We start from the raw sequence: 11,444 nt of genomic DNA, 5'->3' as shown, positions 1-11,444 counted from the left end.
AAGAGGGGGGCTCCACGCACACTAAGGAGATGCGTTCGTTCCTGAAACCCCATCTTAAACGGTAATACAATGGAAAACAAATACATTTTTATTTACCTCCTTTATGCTCGATCAGCTGGCTTGCTGCTACTGCTGCTTGTGCCGTGCTGCGTGATCTGCATGTCATGCGGTGCATCAAACATTTAAAAGCCTGTACAGCAGCTGTCATTTTGTCTCACTGACTTGTCTTGCGGGACACAAAAGTGTCTCTGAGAAAATCACGTCTCAACCCAAGATTATTTTTCTTAAAATAGAGATGTTGCACCATAATCACACACACACACATATATAACTGCAGGGTGACTAAAAGTTTTGCATGCAAGCACAAAAATAAAAAGAACAACTTTAGCCCCAGGCTTGCATGAAAACTTGCCTGGACAGGATGGGTGTCCAAAGATTAACCACAATGCAATTTTCAGAATGGCTATGCTTGAAGAAAGCAGTGGCTTCAAGTTTAAAGACATAATGCTGCACTTAAAAAATTAAAGAAAGACATTTTAACTTGAAGTCAGTCAATCTGAAAGTAATACAGAAAAACGAGAAACACTCATCACAGAGCACATAAAAAGTACAAGAGGACTTTAAAACCAAGGCCGATTTCTTCAGAAGACTTGGCTAAAGCTGAAACATCAGTCAAATGCAAGAATTTCCAGAAGAATTAAAGGCTTTAAAGATAAAAGCTTGTGTAAAAAAGAACAGTCAGATCTTCGAACTTGACCCAGTCATACAAGATGGAATGCTGAGAGTCGGAGGAAGACTCAACAAAGCTGCAATGTCAGAAGAAGCTAAACATCCCGCAAATTCTCCACAAACGCTCACATATTGCTTCTTTTATATTGCAGCAGATTCACAAAGAAACTGGACATTGTGGGCACAATTAAATGCTCGCACAGTTATGCCAGAAATATTAGAAACCTCAAGCAATCTCAACTATCATGAATATCATCATCATGCAGAAGATACAATGCAAAAGCAGGAGAGCAAAAAATGACAGATTAGTACCTGACTAACCACCGTTCTCCAATGTTGGGATTGATTATTTCTTCAAGTTCTTTATCTCCCCAAGTTAAAAGAGGACGCAGACTGGTCAAGAGGTATGGAGTAATTTCCACTTGTCTAACAATTAGAGCCGTGCACGTGGAGATTAAACACAGCTTGGACACTGATTCTTGTATCAATGCCATATGTTGATTCATTTGCAGAACAGGACAAGTTAAAATCCTGCGCTCAGATCTTCTTCTTCTTTTGGCTGCTTTCGTTAGGGTTTGCCACAGTGGATCATCATCTTCCATATCTTTTTCTCCTCTACATCTTGCTGCGTCACACCAATCACTTGCATGTCCTCTCTCACCACATCCATGAACCTTCTCTTAGGCCTTCCTCTTTTCCTCTTGCCTGGCAGCTCTATCTTTAAATAAAGGGACAAATTTTATTGGGGCGGAAAGAGAGCTACAAGAAGCAATTCAAAATCTTGAATAAGAACCATGCAATGCCCTGTAAAGCACTAACTGTGGTGAGCTCCAGCTGATATAATCTCTGGACTGTACAGGATTGATGAATTCCAAAATGGATGATGGTGACTTATAGGGATTTTGGTAGGATTGCCTCAGGTCTTTGCATAAACAGTAAAGAGTGAATGTTGTAGATACTGTCATTGTAAATCTTCTCATATGAATTGCCAGTCCTTTCCAGCTAAAAAGGGAAAAAAGGAGACATCAATCAATTACATTGCAGTTGGAAACTTCCTATTTTCAGAGTCTGAGAGAGCTGGATTGCAACACTGCAGATCTTATCGGAAGGGCCTTCTCTCTCTGCTTGTACTTAAACGTTAGAAATTCTGTTTTGCAACAGTTGACTTCACAAGAATGGTTACCAGCTTTCACTAACATTTGATGACTTTAAATGTGAGGTTCTGCAGAAACAAAAGACTGAGCCCAGGAAAGTAAACTTGATTTATCCTTTCAATACATTTGCAGGAGTCTTCAAGGTGGTAAGAAAATTGTTACTTGACAATACATATGGCTAGTTTGAATGTTTTACTTAATGTGGATTGCTTTGTAAAGCTTGTTTTGAGTAATATTAAGTGGAATACTGTATATACATACACACATACATTATCAAACTTGATTAACTCAGATGCAAAAAATAATAGATTATCTGTCTGATTATTTTACAGAGCAGTTTAATCCATTACGTGAAGAAAGACTTAAAACGCAGCATCTTCTCAAAAATCAGATTATAGGCAAAATTTTTTTAAATGTGGGGCAACTAATTAGAAAATAGATAAAGTGATTTTACCAAACATAGTAACAGCTATCTGCGAGTGTAGGTTGTATAATGTTTTTTTCTGTAAGTCTTTAGTTAAAGTGTTTGCCGCTCTGTGTTTGTTAGTATCACTGAAGAAGTGGTAGTTTAAGTAGTAGGAGTCCAAATATAGCCGTATATAAACACGAGATAAGCCCGTAAAGTCGACAAATCTAAGCCTTCAGAGCTTTCAATCTCGCACCCAAATATTGACAGTTTAAGGTATGTACACTATGTTTCGTCATAGTAGTCTAGTGTGCTAGTTGGGAGAATGCAAATGATATATTACATGCTGAAATAAAAAGGAAATGGAGATTAGTACAGGATGGGAGAAGAAATATTCTGAAAGGAGCAGAAAGGTGAAGCAGATACTGTAAGTAACTAATCTGACTGTTAATCTGGGTGCTACACAGATTATCTTCTTCTCTTCGTGTGGTACTTTTGTGCCACCCTCACTGCTATGCTCCAATGTTTGTTTGTGCATCTTAAACCTTTTATAATTTAAAGGATTGCAGTATTTGTGATTTTTGTGCTCTTTGACAGGGCACTCGTACACAGTATGAGTGAAAATTTAATTTCCTTATTTAATCCTATAGGAAAATTGTACTGCTCAAAGGTTGATCTTAGATGGCTCATAAAACTAGTTTATGTTTCATTTAAGAATCAACTTTGTTACAGATGTTTCTCCCAAAATCCGCTAGGAGAAATAGCTTTTGAAAAAAAAAGAGACATCATAAAATGGAAATAAAAGAAGTCCTAATTGAGAATTGAGCTTGAAGAGCAAGTTATATTTTGTGATATCTCTTTCGAAACTTTACATTTTTTTAATATATTATTGGACTGATGCCTTTATCCAGGGTGACTTACCTGTTGGTTTTCCCATTGGGACACAGACAGATGAAGTGACTTGCTCATTGTCACATAGTGGTGTCAGTAGTGGGATTTTTAACCCACAACCTCAGGGTTTGAAGTTTAAAGTCTTAACTACTATGCCACACTGCCTGTCTTCTCTTCTAGAATGACTGTGATTGAATTGGAGCACGGTAATATAAATTACAACAAATAATAGTATGCAGTTTTGTAATCATAGTCAAGTGTTTTATTACCACAAACAACCATCCATACATTTCACCATATATTACTGAGCACACTATGCAAATTCTTTCAAATTGCAAAAAACAAATGTCAAGACACTACTTGGAAAATCAGAAACCTTTGTGTGACTTTTCTGAGATCTCTGCTGAAACAGATGAGAAGACATGTAAGAATTTGGGGTATTCTGTCTCAGGAGAAATATCTGAGAAGCATGAGACCAAAGAACACGTCTTCATTTTGTTTCTTTCTGACCTGATTGATGTCTCGGAGAAACCAAAAAGATATCAAGGAGGTTTCTCTTTTGATTTTTCATTCCTGTGGGATATAAGCGTGAATTTCCCCTTGGGATTAATAAAGTATCTATCTATCTATCTATCTATCTATCTATCTATCTATCTATCTAAGCTACTAAAGCCTGAAAATCTGTACATTTGGTGTAGTCTACTGCTCCCAAGTGTCCACAAATAAAACATAATTTCCAATATAACTCTTTTTTTCCCTATATTTACAGTTGTAGTTATCAGTATGCCTTGATATCTGTGTGCGTCTATATATGTCTTTGCACTAAACATGTTATATTCTAAATAATAATCACAGCACATCTTTTTTTGTTACTGTAGATCAGAAAAATTCTTAGATTTGGGTTTTAAAAATAAATGTGTATTAAACAAGTAGGATTTTTTCATATTGATTGTCGAGACATCTTCTAGGTGCTTGTATTGTACATATCATCTTGACCTCATAATATTAAAATTAAATCTACTCTCTATATATATAAAATCCTAAGCCTAAAAGTGCAACAGTTTTATGCAACGATTTTATGTAATGTTTTTTGTCACACTTTAAATCTGGCTTATTTTAAAACCTACATATACAGTATATACACTCACCTAAAGGATTATTAGGAACACCTGTTCAATTTCTCATTAGATAGATAGATAGAGATAGATACTTTATTAATCCCAATTAATGCAATTATCTAATCAACCAATCACATGGCAGTTGCTTCAATGCATTTAGGGGTGTGGTCCTGGTCAAGACAATCTCCTGAACTCCAAACTGAATGTCAGAATGGGAAAGAAAGGTGATTTAAGCAATTTTGAGCGTGGCATGGTTGTTGGTGCCAGACGGGCAGGTCTGAGTATTTCATAATCTGCTCAGTTACTGGGATTTTCATGCACAACCATTTCTAGGGATTACAAAGAATGGTGTGAAAAGGGAAAAACATCCAGTATGCGGCAGTCCTGTGGGCGAAAATGCCTTGTTGATGCCAGAGGTTAGAGGAGAATGGGCCGACTGATTCAAGCTGATAGAAGAGCAACTTTGACTGAAATAACCACCCGTTACAACCGAGGTGTGCAGCAAAGCATTTGTGAAGCCACAACATGCACAACCTTGAGGCGGATGGGCTGCAACAGCAGAAGACCCCACCGGGTACCACTCATCTCCACTACAAATAGGAAAAAGAGGCTACAATTTGCATGAGTTCACCAAAATTGGACAGTTGAAGACTGGAAAAATGTTGCCTGGTCTGATGAGTCTCGATTTCTGTTGAAACATTCAAATGGTAGAGTCAGAATTTGGCATAAACAGAATGAGAACATGGATCCATCATGCCTTGTTACCACTGTGCAGGCTGGTGGTGGTGGTGTAATGGTGTGGGGGATGTTTTCTTGGCACACTTTAGGCCCCCTAGTGTGAATTGGGCATCATTTAAATGCCACGGGCTACCTGAGCATTGTTTCTGACCATGTCCATCCCTTCATGACCACCATGTACCCATCCTCTGATGGCTACTTCCAGCAGGATAATGCACCATGTCACAAAGCTCGAATCATTTCAAATTGGTTTCTTGAACATGACAATGAGTTCACTGTACTAAAATGGCCCCCACAGTCACCAGATCTCAACCCAACAGAGCATCTTTGGGATGTGGTGGAACAGGAGCTTCGTGCCCTGGATGTGCATCCCACAAATCTCCATCAACTGCAAGATGCTATCCTATCAATATGGGCCAACATTTCCAAAGAATGCTTTCAGCACCTTGTTGAATCAATGCCACGTAGAATTAAGGCAGTTCTGAAGGCGAAAGGGGGTCAAACACCGTATTAGTATGGTGTTCCTAATAATCCTTTAGGTGAGTGTGTGTTTGGTATAATTCTTTTCAGAATTTATCAAACTTTAATGTGATGTTGTTAGATTTTCATATTCTTATTCCGTTTTTAAATTATAAACTAAAAAATATCAAGAACTTACATCCCACAAGATGAGACTTTGTGCCAAAAGATTTAACCATGCCCGGGGCCGGAAATAAAAGACAAAGAGTAGGGCAGCTGCTGTACAGGTTTTTAAATGTTTGAAGCGCCATGCAAGGTGCAGATCACACGGCACAGCAGCAGCAGCAAGCCAGCAGCTGATCGAGCAAAGAGGAGGTAAAAAAACCAAACTGTTTGTTTCCCATTGTATCACCATTTAAGAGGGGGTTACGGAGGAGCAACTGTGTTTCCTTGGGGTGGGTTCAGCCCCCCTCTTCACAATGCCAGCGGCAGAGACATGAAGTGGCTGGCGCGCAGTGCATGCCAGGGGTTTGGCAAGCGAACTGAGCAGGGGGGAACCCCCTAGTAAGTACATAAAATTAGTTTAATTTTCCAGTCATCTAATGAAGACTACTTGAATCTCAATATTTACCTTAAATGATGTACAGTATGTAAAAATAAAACTCTGTTGGTCTGTAGCTGAGTGACTGCATTGAACAAAATCAAGTACAGGAGTGAATAGCGAGGCATTACTTTTGGCATTCTAACATGGGGCACATACCGTCTTCTGCCACTCAATCAACCTTAATAAAAGGATAAGTGTCTGTGTGTCTATAAGGTTGTTATGTCGGTCACTCCCAACAATGGCGCACCAAAAACATTAACACTGCTTTTAAACATCCTATATCAAATGGCATACAACAGAGACATATGTATTCTGTAGTGCATAGATGGTTTGTAACAATCAACTATCTCACTTTGGACAAGTTGAGCAACAAAACAGCCAAGGTTGCTTTGTAGGGTGCTAAAAGGAAAAGAAATAGCTATACACACCTTAAATACTATGTAATAAGGCCATAAATATCAAGAACTTCAAACCACAAACAGATACATAGAGAGGAATATCTAAACAAAATAATATAACAGAATAAACTCAAGAAAAAAATGAGTCTGTTAGTTTGTAACACTTCCACAAAGCAAAGAAACAGTCTTTATGAAATATGATTGATTTCACCCAACCATCCAATAGGACTTTTTTCTTCATAACAATGCTAGTTGCTTTTCCTTGCTATAAAGACTGAAAACATCCAGTGAACATATTCCATTAGATGAATTATCCTGAAGTTTCTTCACTCCAATCAAAATCCACAACCACATTATAGGTTTGCATTCCCAAGTATTTTTGAAAGTAACAAATTACAGGCCTGTTTACAAAGATGGAAGACCTCTTCTCCCCAGTGGTTTCTTCTTGTAACATTTTGCTTTGCAGTAAAAGTCCTTCACTTCTTCACATTATCCAAGGCAGTCTTTTCAAAATAAGAGCTTAAGGAATTCAGGATTGTTTCACCCAAAAAAAAACCTTCTAACTCAAATAGTTTATTGTGGCTTTGTAGCACGTTAAGGCTGAAGCCTACATTGATTACTTAGATTTCACCTTGTCTTAGATGGGTAGCACAGCGACTTGAGGATTATAAAAGCAAAATTGATAATGGTGAAATTCAATAGTTCTTGCTTCATGTATTGTGACTGACATTAGGATGAACAAGGAGGTGACAGGGACGAAGGGGACATGAGGAGGCGAGATATACTGAGGTTGAGAAGCTTCACCAAGAAGCGTTGGTAAATACACTTGATAAGTCTATATCTAAAATTAGACAAAATCTCATTTTCTTCATGTGGGAAAAAGTAAAAAACTTTTTTTTTGTCTACGACTGTGCAGTGCTTCTTCTGAATCTGGCAAAAAATCTTTATTAATCAAAAATAAATCTGCTGGGTTCCTACCAGAGTTTCTGTTTAACTCTGGCTGTTTGAATCAATATGAGGAAATATAATATCACAGGTTTTTATTACTACATACTGTAGTTCTCTGTTGGGTAAGGGTGGGGTTTTTAGTGTTGTTTAAGATTATTGAATTTTAACTCCCACGTGATTTACTACATTTCTTGCATTTTTGATTGAAATGTTTATAGCAATGGGCGGCATGGTGGCGCCGTGGTAGCGCTGCTGCCTCGCAGTTAGGAGACCCGGGTTCACTTCCCCAGTCCTCCCTGCGTGGAGTTTGCATGTTCTCCCCGTGTCTGCGTGGGTTTCCTCCGGCACTCCGTTTCCTCCCACAGTCCAAAGACATGCTGGTTAGGTGGATTGGCGATTCTAAATTGGCCCTAGTGTGTGCTTGGTGTGTGGGTGTGTTTGTGTGTGTCCTGCGGTGGGTTGGCACCCTGCCCAGGATTGGTTCCTGCAGACCCCCGTGACCCTGTATTCGGATTCAGCGGGTTAGAAAATGGATGGATGGATGGATGTTTATAGCAATGTGCGTCTGATTATTATATTGTAAGCCTTCAGTTGTAAATCACACAACTGGAAATAATTTCATTAAAAAAGAAAAATGTTAGTAAGCAGACAACAAGGGATTGTTCAGGTGTCAGGATCCCCAGTAAGGGTGATGCAGGGGTAACAGACACTGGAAGGGTAGAATTGGGCGTAAGGCAGGCTCCCGATGTGACATTTCATGAATCATCTAGATGCTGTCTACTTCCATTATCAACATACAAAATAGAGCTCTGAGCTCCATAAATATGGTTGCCTTCCTAATGACTCTCTTTTCTCTTATTTACTCTTTTGTGTCACTATAACCTTCTAGTCTGTTTATGGGTGTTCAGAGCAATCATTCCATTTTATAAAATTGTTTTTTTTTTTCTCTGGATGGGATTTGTATTTTTCTGTTCTTCATTATTTCAAGCTTTTTTCCCACATTATATTGCTGTATCTGTGCAGTTTAGAAGGCACTGCTTAAAAATTAATTAAACAGAATTGTTCTGCTTTGCTGTCTCACATCCGTTGTTCTCAATGTTTTGTCTTTGTTTTATTGATGAGATCCTACATCCCCCTTTTCACAGCTCCTGCCTTCACCATTTAAGATGTGGTAACTGCTTTTCTTACTAATATCATTCCTCCATCCATCAATGAATATGCTCTGCTCACTCATCTACTGTGTTAATTGCCTGAGTAGCTTTCCGTGCCCTATGGTGTAGAACGGGGGTGCCCAATGCGTTGATCGCAATCGACTGGTAGATCGCAAAGGTAGTGCAGGTAGATTGCGTTGCATTCAAAAACATTTTTTTTTTAAAACGTTAGTCTATCATATATCCTGCCTATGACATTTGCCTCTTGATTGATATACAGGACGGCCAGTATGAGATCTCTTTTCTTCTAACACACTGGTCATCCCGCACGCACGATCAAACGCAAGCTACTGCAAAACTCCGGCTGTGATTTAGTTAGTCTTCCAATTTATATTGACAAGAGAAGGGATTTTTAAAAAAAATTGTTTGTGGAGGGTATGGGCTGGATGTGGAATTCAAAGAGGATTTTTTTTCTCACAATGTCACAATTGAAGTGCGTTTGTCTGATCTGTCAATCTATCATTGCTATTCCAAAGAAGGAAAATGTGGAAAGGCACTTTCAAACTGTTCATAAAACTACGAAACTGACTTCCTTCCGAAAAGCGATCTGAGAAAGAGAAAGGAGAGGGAACTAAAATCGCAGTTAATCAGACAGCCATCATTTTTCACTCGGCTGAATTCAAAAGCAAAGGCAGACACACCAAAACATCATTCCGGGTGAGTCACTCGATCATTAAGCATAAGAAGTCCTTCCAAGATGGAGAGATAAAAAGAGGCCTTTCTTGAGATAGATGTCTAGGGAGAAATTCCTGCTGAGATTTCAAGACCCCTGCCTGAAGAAAAAGGAGTTTCTCCTTGTCATTAAACATGCAGAATACAAGCAACCTAATAACGATCAATGGCCGCTAGACTTGGCATTTTTTTCGCTATCTGACCAACATGTTGAATGAGCTTAATTTACAGCTGCAGGGAAAAGAGAACTCAATGGTCAATATGATTAGCTCAGTTAATGCTTTCAAACGAAAAATGCAACATCTGTCCTCAAAGCTGCAGCGCCTTGATTTGGGGAACATCCAAAACCTCGCATCAGAGCTGGAGACGCAATGGAAGGTGTGAGTGCAAATTGACAGCATACACTACACAGAGCAGATTGAAAATTGCCTGTCAGACTTTGACAGATGGATTCATGACTCAGCTTTACTTGAGCCAATCGCTACATTTAAGTGCCATCCATTTAGGGAAGATGTTGAGGTTGATTCACCCGCATCACAAATTGTAACACTGTTTCACTTAAAACTTCTCTACAGTGGAGGATGAGATTATGACACTACAGGATGACATTCAGCTGAAGTCTGGGGCTCTTGGACTCACAGAGGAAAAGCACCCAAACATGAGGAAATGTGCTACCTCCTTGACTGCATTATTCTGATCTACTTATTTATGTGAGTCAGCCTTTTCCCACATGAAGATTATTAAATCCAAACACTGTAATGACCATAAATGTATTGAATTGTTATTGTGTCATAAAGTTATTTAGTTATGCAAGGTATGACAACATATATTTTATGTATAAAGTATACTCAGTATTTTTAATGTAGGTAGATTATTTCGACCTGGTCATTTTAAAAGTAGCTCACAAGCCGAAAAAGTGTGGGCACCCCTGGTGTAGAAGCTTATTCGAGAAGTGAATAATTTTCTGGCCTTAAAGAGTTGCTAGAATCAATAGTGACATATGGCTTTAACCATTTTGTCTTATCTAACTGAAAATTAATTTCCTGTTACTACTGAGTAGTGATGGGGAAAACAGTCAAGTTCCTATTCACATGCGTTTTTTGTAAAACTAACACTAACAATGGCTTAGCAGTCAATTTCAAAATTATGAAACTAAATGTTTTTTGGGGATTTAAAGGTTTTTTGTTGTTGGTTGCACAACTAGAAATACTGCTCCCTAAACACTCTTTCACCCTTTTGCGTTTACCTGTGTTCTTTTTTTGCACCTGCGTAACCCATGTAACCCACCACCAGCGAAACCAGTTCTATTTTTAAATCTTGTTCACATCACTGCAGATAAGTGCTGTAGCTTTTTTAAAAAATGTGACGTATCTTTCATATGAAGACACACCAAAATGCACCACTGTGCACATCATTGTGTTTCAACGGAAAGTCGCCACTCCCAATCCCCACTCCCTGCCATTGCCATCTCCTAACAATCACGTTATCCTAGTTGACTGTATATGCACACACACTAAAGATCTTTGAAAATTAAAAGACAGGAATGTATGTGGATTTAATGCATGAAAACACCTCCAGAAAAGAACTAAATGCTATTCTTTTTGAGGGAATGGCAGGAATTTTTCTAGAATTTAATCTGCAAATTTTTGGCAAAATGAAACACTTAGCCTCATTTAGAATTCAATGATGTGTGAATTATTAATTATTATATTACTGCAGATTTCTCACCACAGCTTCTCATCTTGTCTAGTGATGCTGTGTACAATTAAAGCAACATATTCTGAGATAAAATGAAATGAAATTCCTTCAGCAATTAATTGTTTCTTAATTAGATTCTATCCAGTGCTGCAGAATTCACTGCAATAGCGCCCGCCTTGTAACATATAGCCATAAATACACTTAACTCCAAGACAGAGTAAAAACTGTAAACTTTCTAGGCTATGAATTAGCTCTCCAACATTTTATTCTATGATTCACATTATAAATCTTTGTGTGGAGTCTAGCTTGAAAGCATGCATACGCCAAAAATGGGTACAGCGAAAACAAAATCTGATTTATCAAACCAAGCATATGCATATTTGCATGCAACTTATCCATTATAAATCACAATCGTCTT

General features: G+C 38.3%; 1 protein-coding gene across 3 annotated transcripts in view; it reads left to right on the top strand.

The window, feature by feature from the left end:
* The first annotated feature begins 1,842 nt into the window (after positions 1–1,842).
* Positions 1,843–11,444, top strand: part of osmr (oncostatin M receptor) — a 94,333-nt gene continuing 84,731 nt past the window's right edge. Inside the window, exon 1 of one of the 3 annotated variants that reach the window (XM_039750644.1) lies at positions 1,843–2,029. The gene's annotated coding sequence lies outside the window, so the exon portion shown is untranslated. The remainder of the gene's footprint in view (positions 2,030–11,444) is intronic. The other 2 variants (XM_039750643.1, XM_039750642.1) reach the window with 2 other exon arrangements.

This window comes from Polypterus senegalus, chromosome 4, assembly GCF_016835505.1.
Source record: "Polypterus senegalus isolate Bchr_013 chromosome 4, ASM1683550v1, whole genome shotgun sequence".
NCBI lineage: Eukaryota > Metazoa > Chordata > Cladistia > Polypteriformes > Polypteridae > Polypterus > Polypterus senegalus.
Note: the sequence above shows the minus strand (reverse complement) of the source record. Positions and strands in the feature narration are given on the sequence as shown.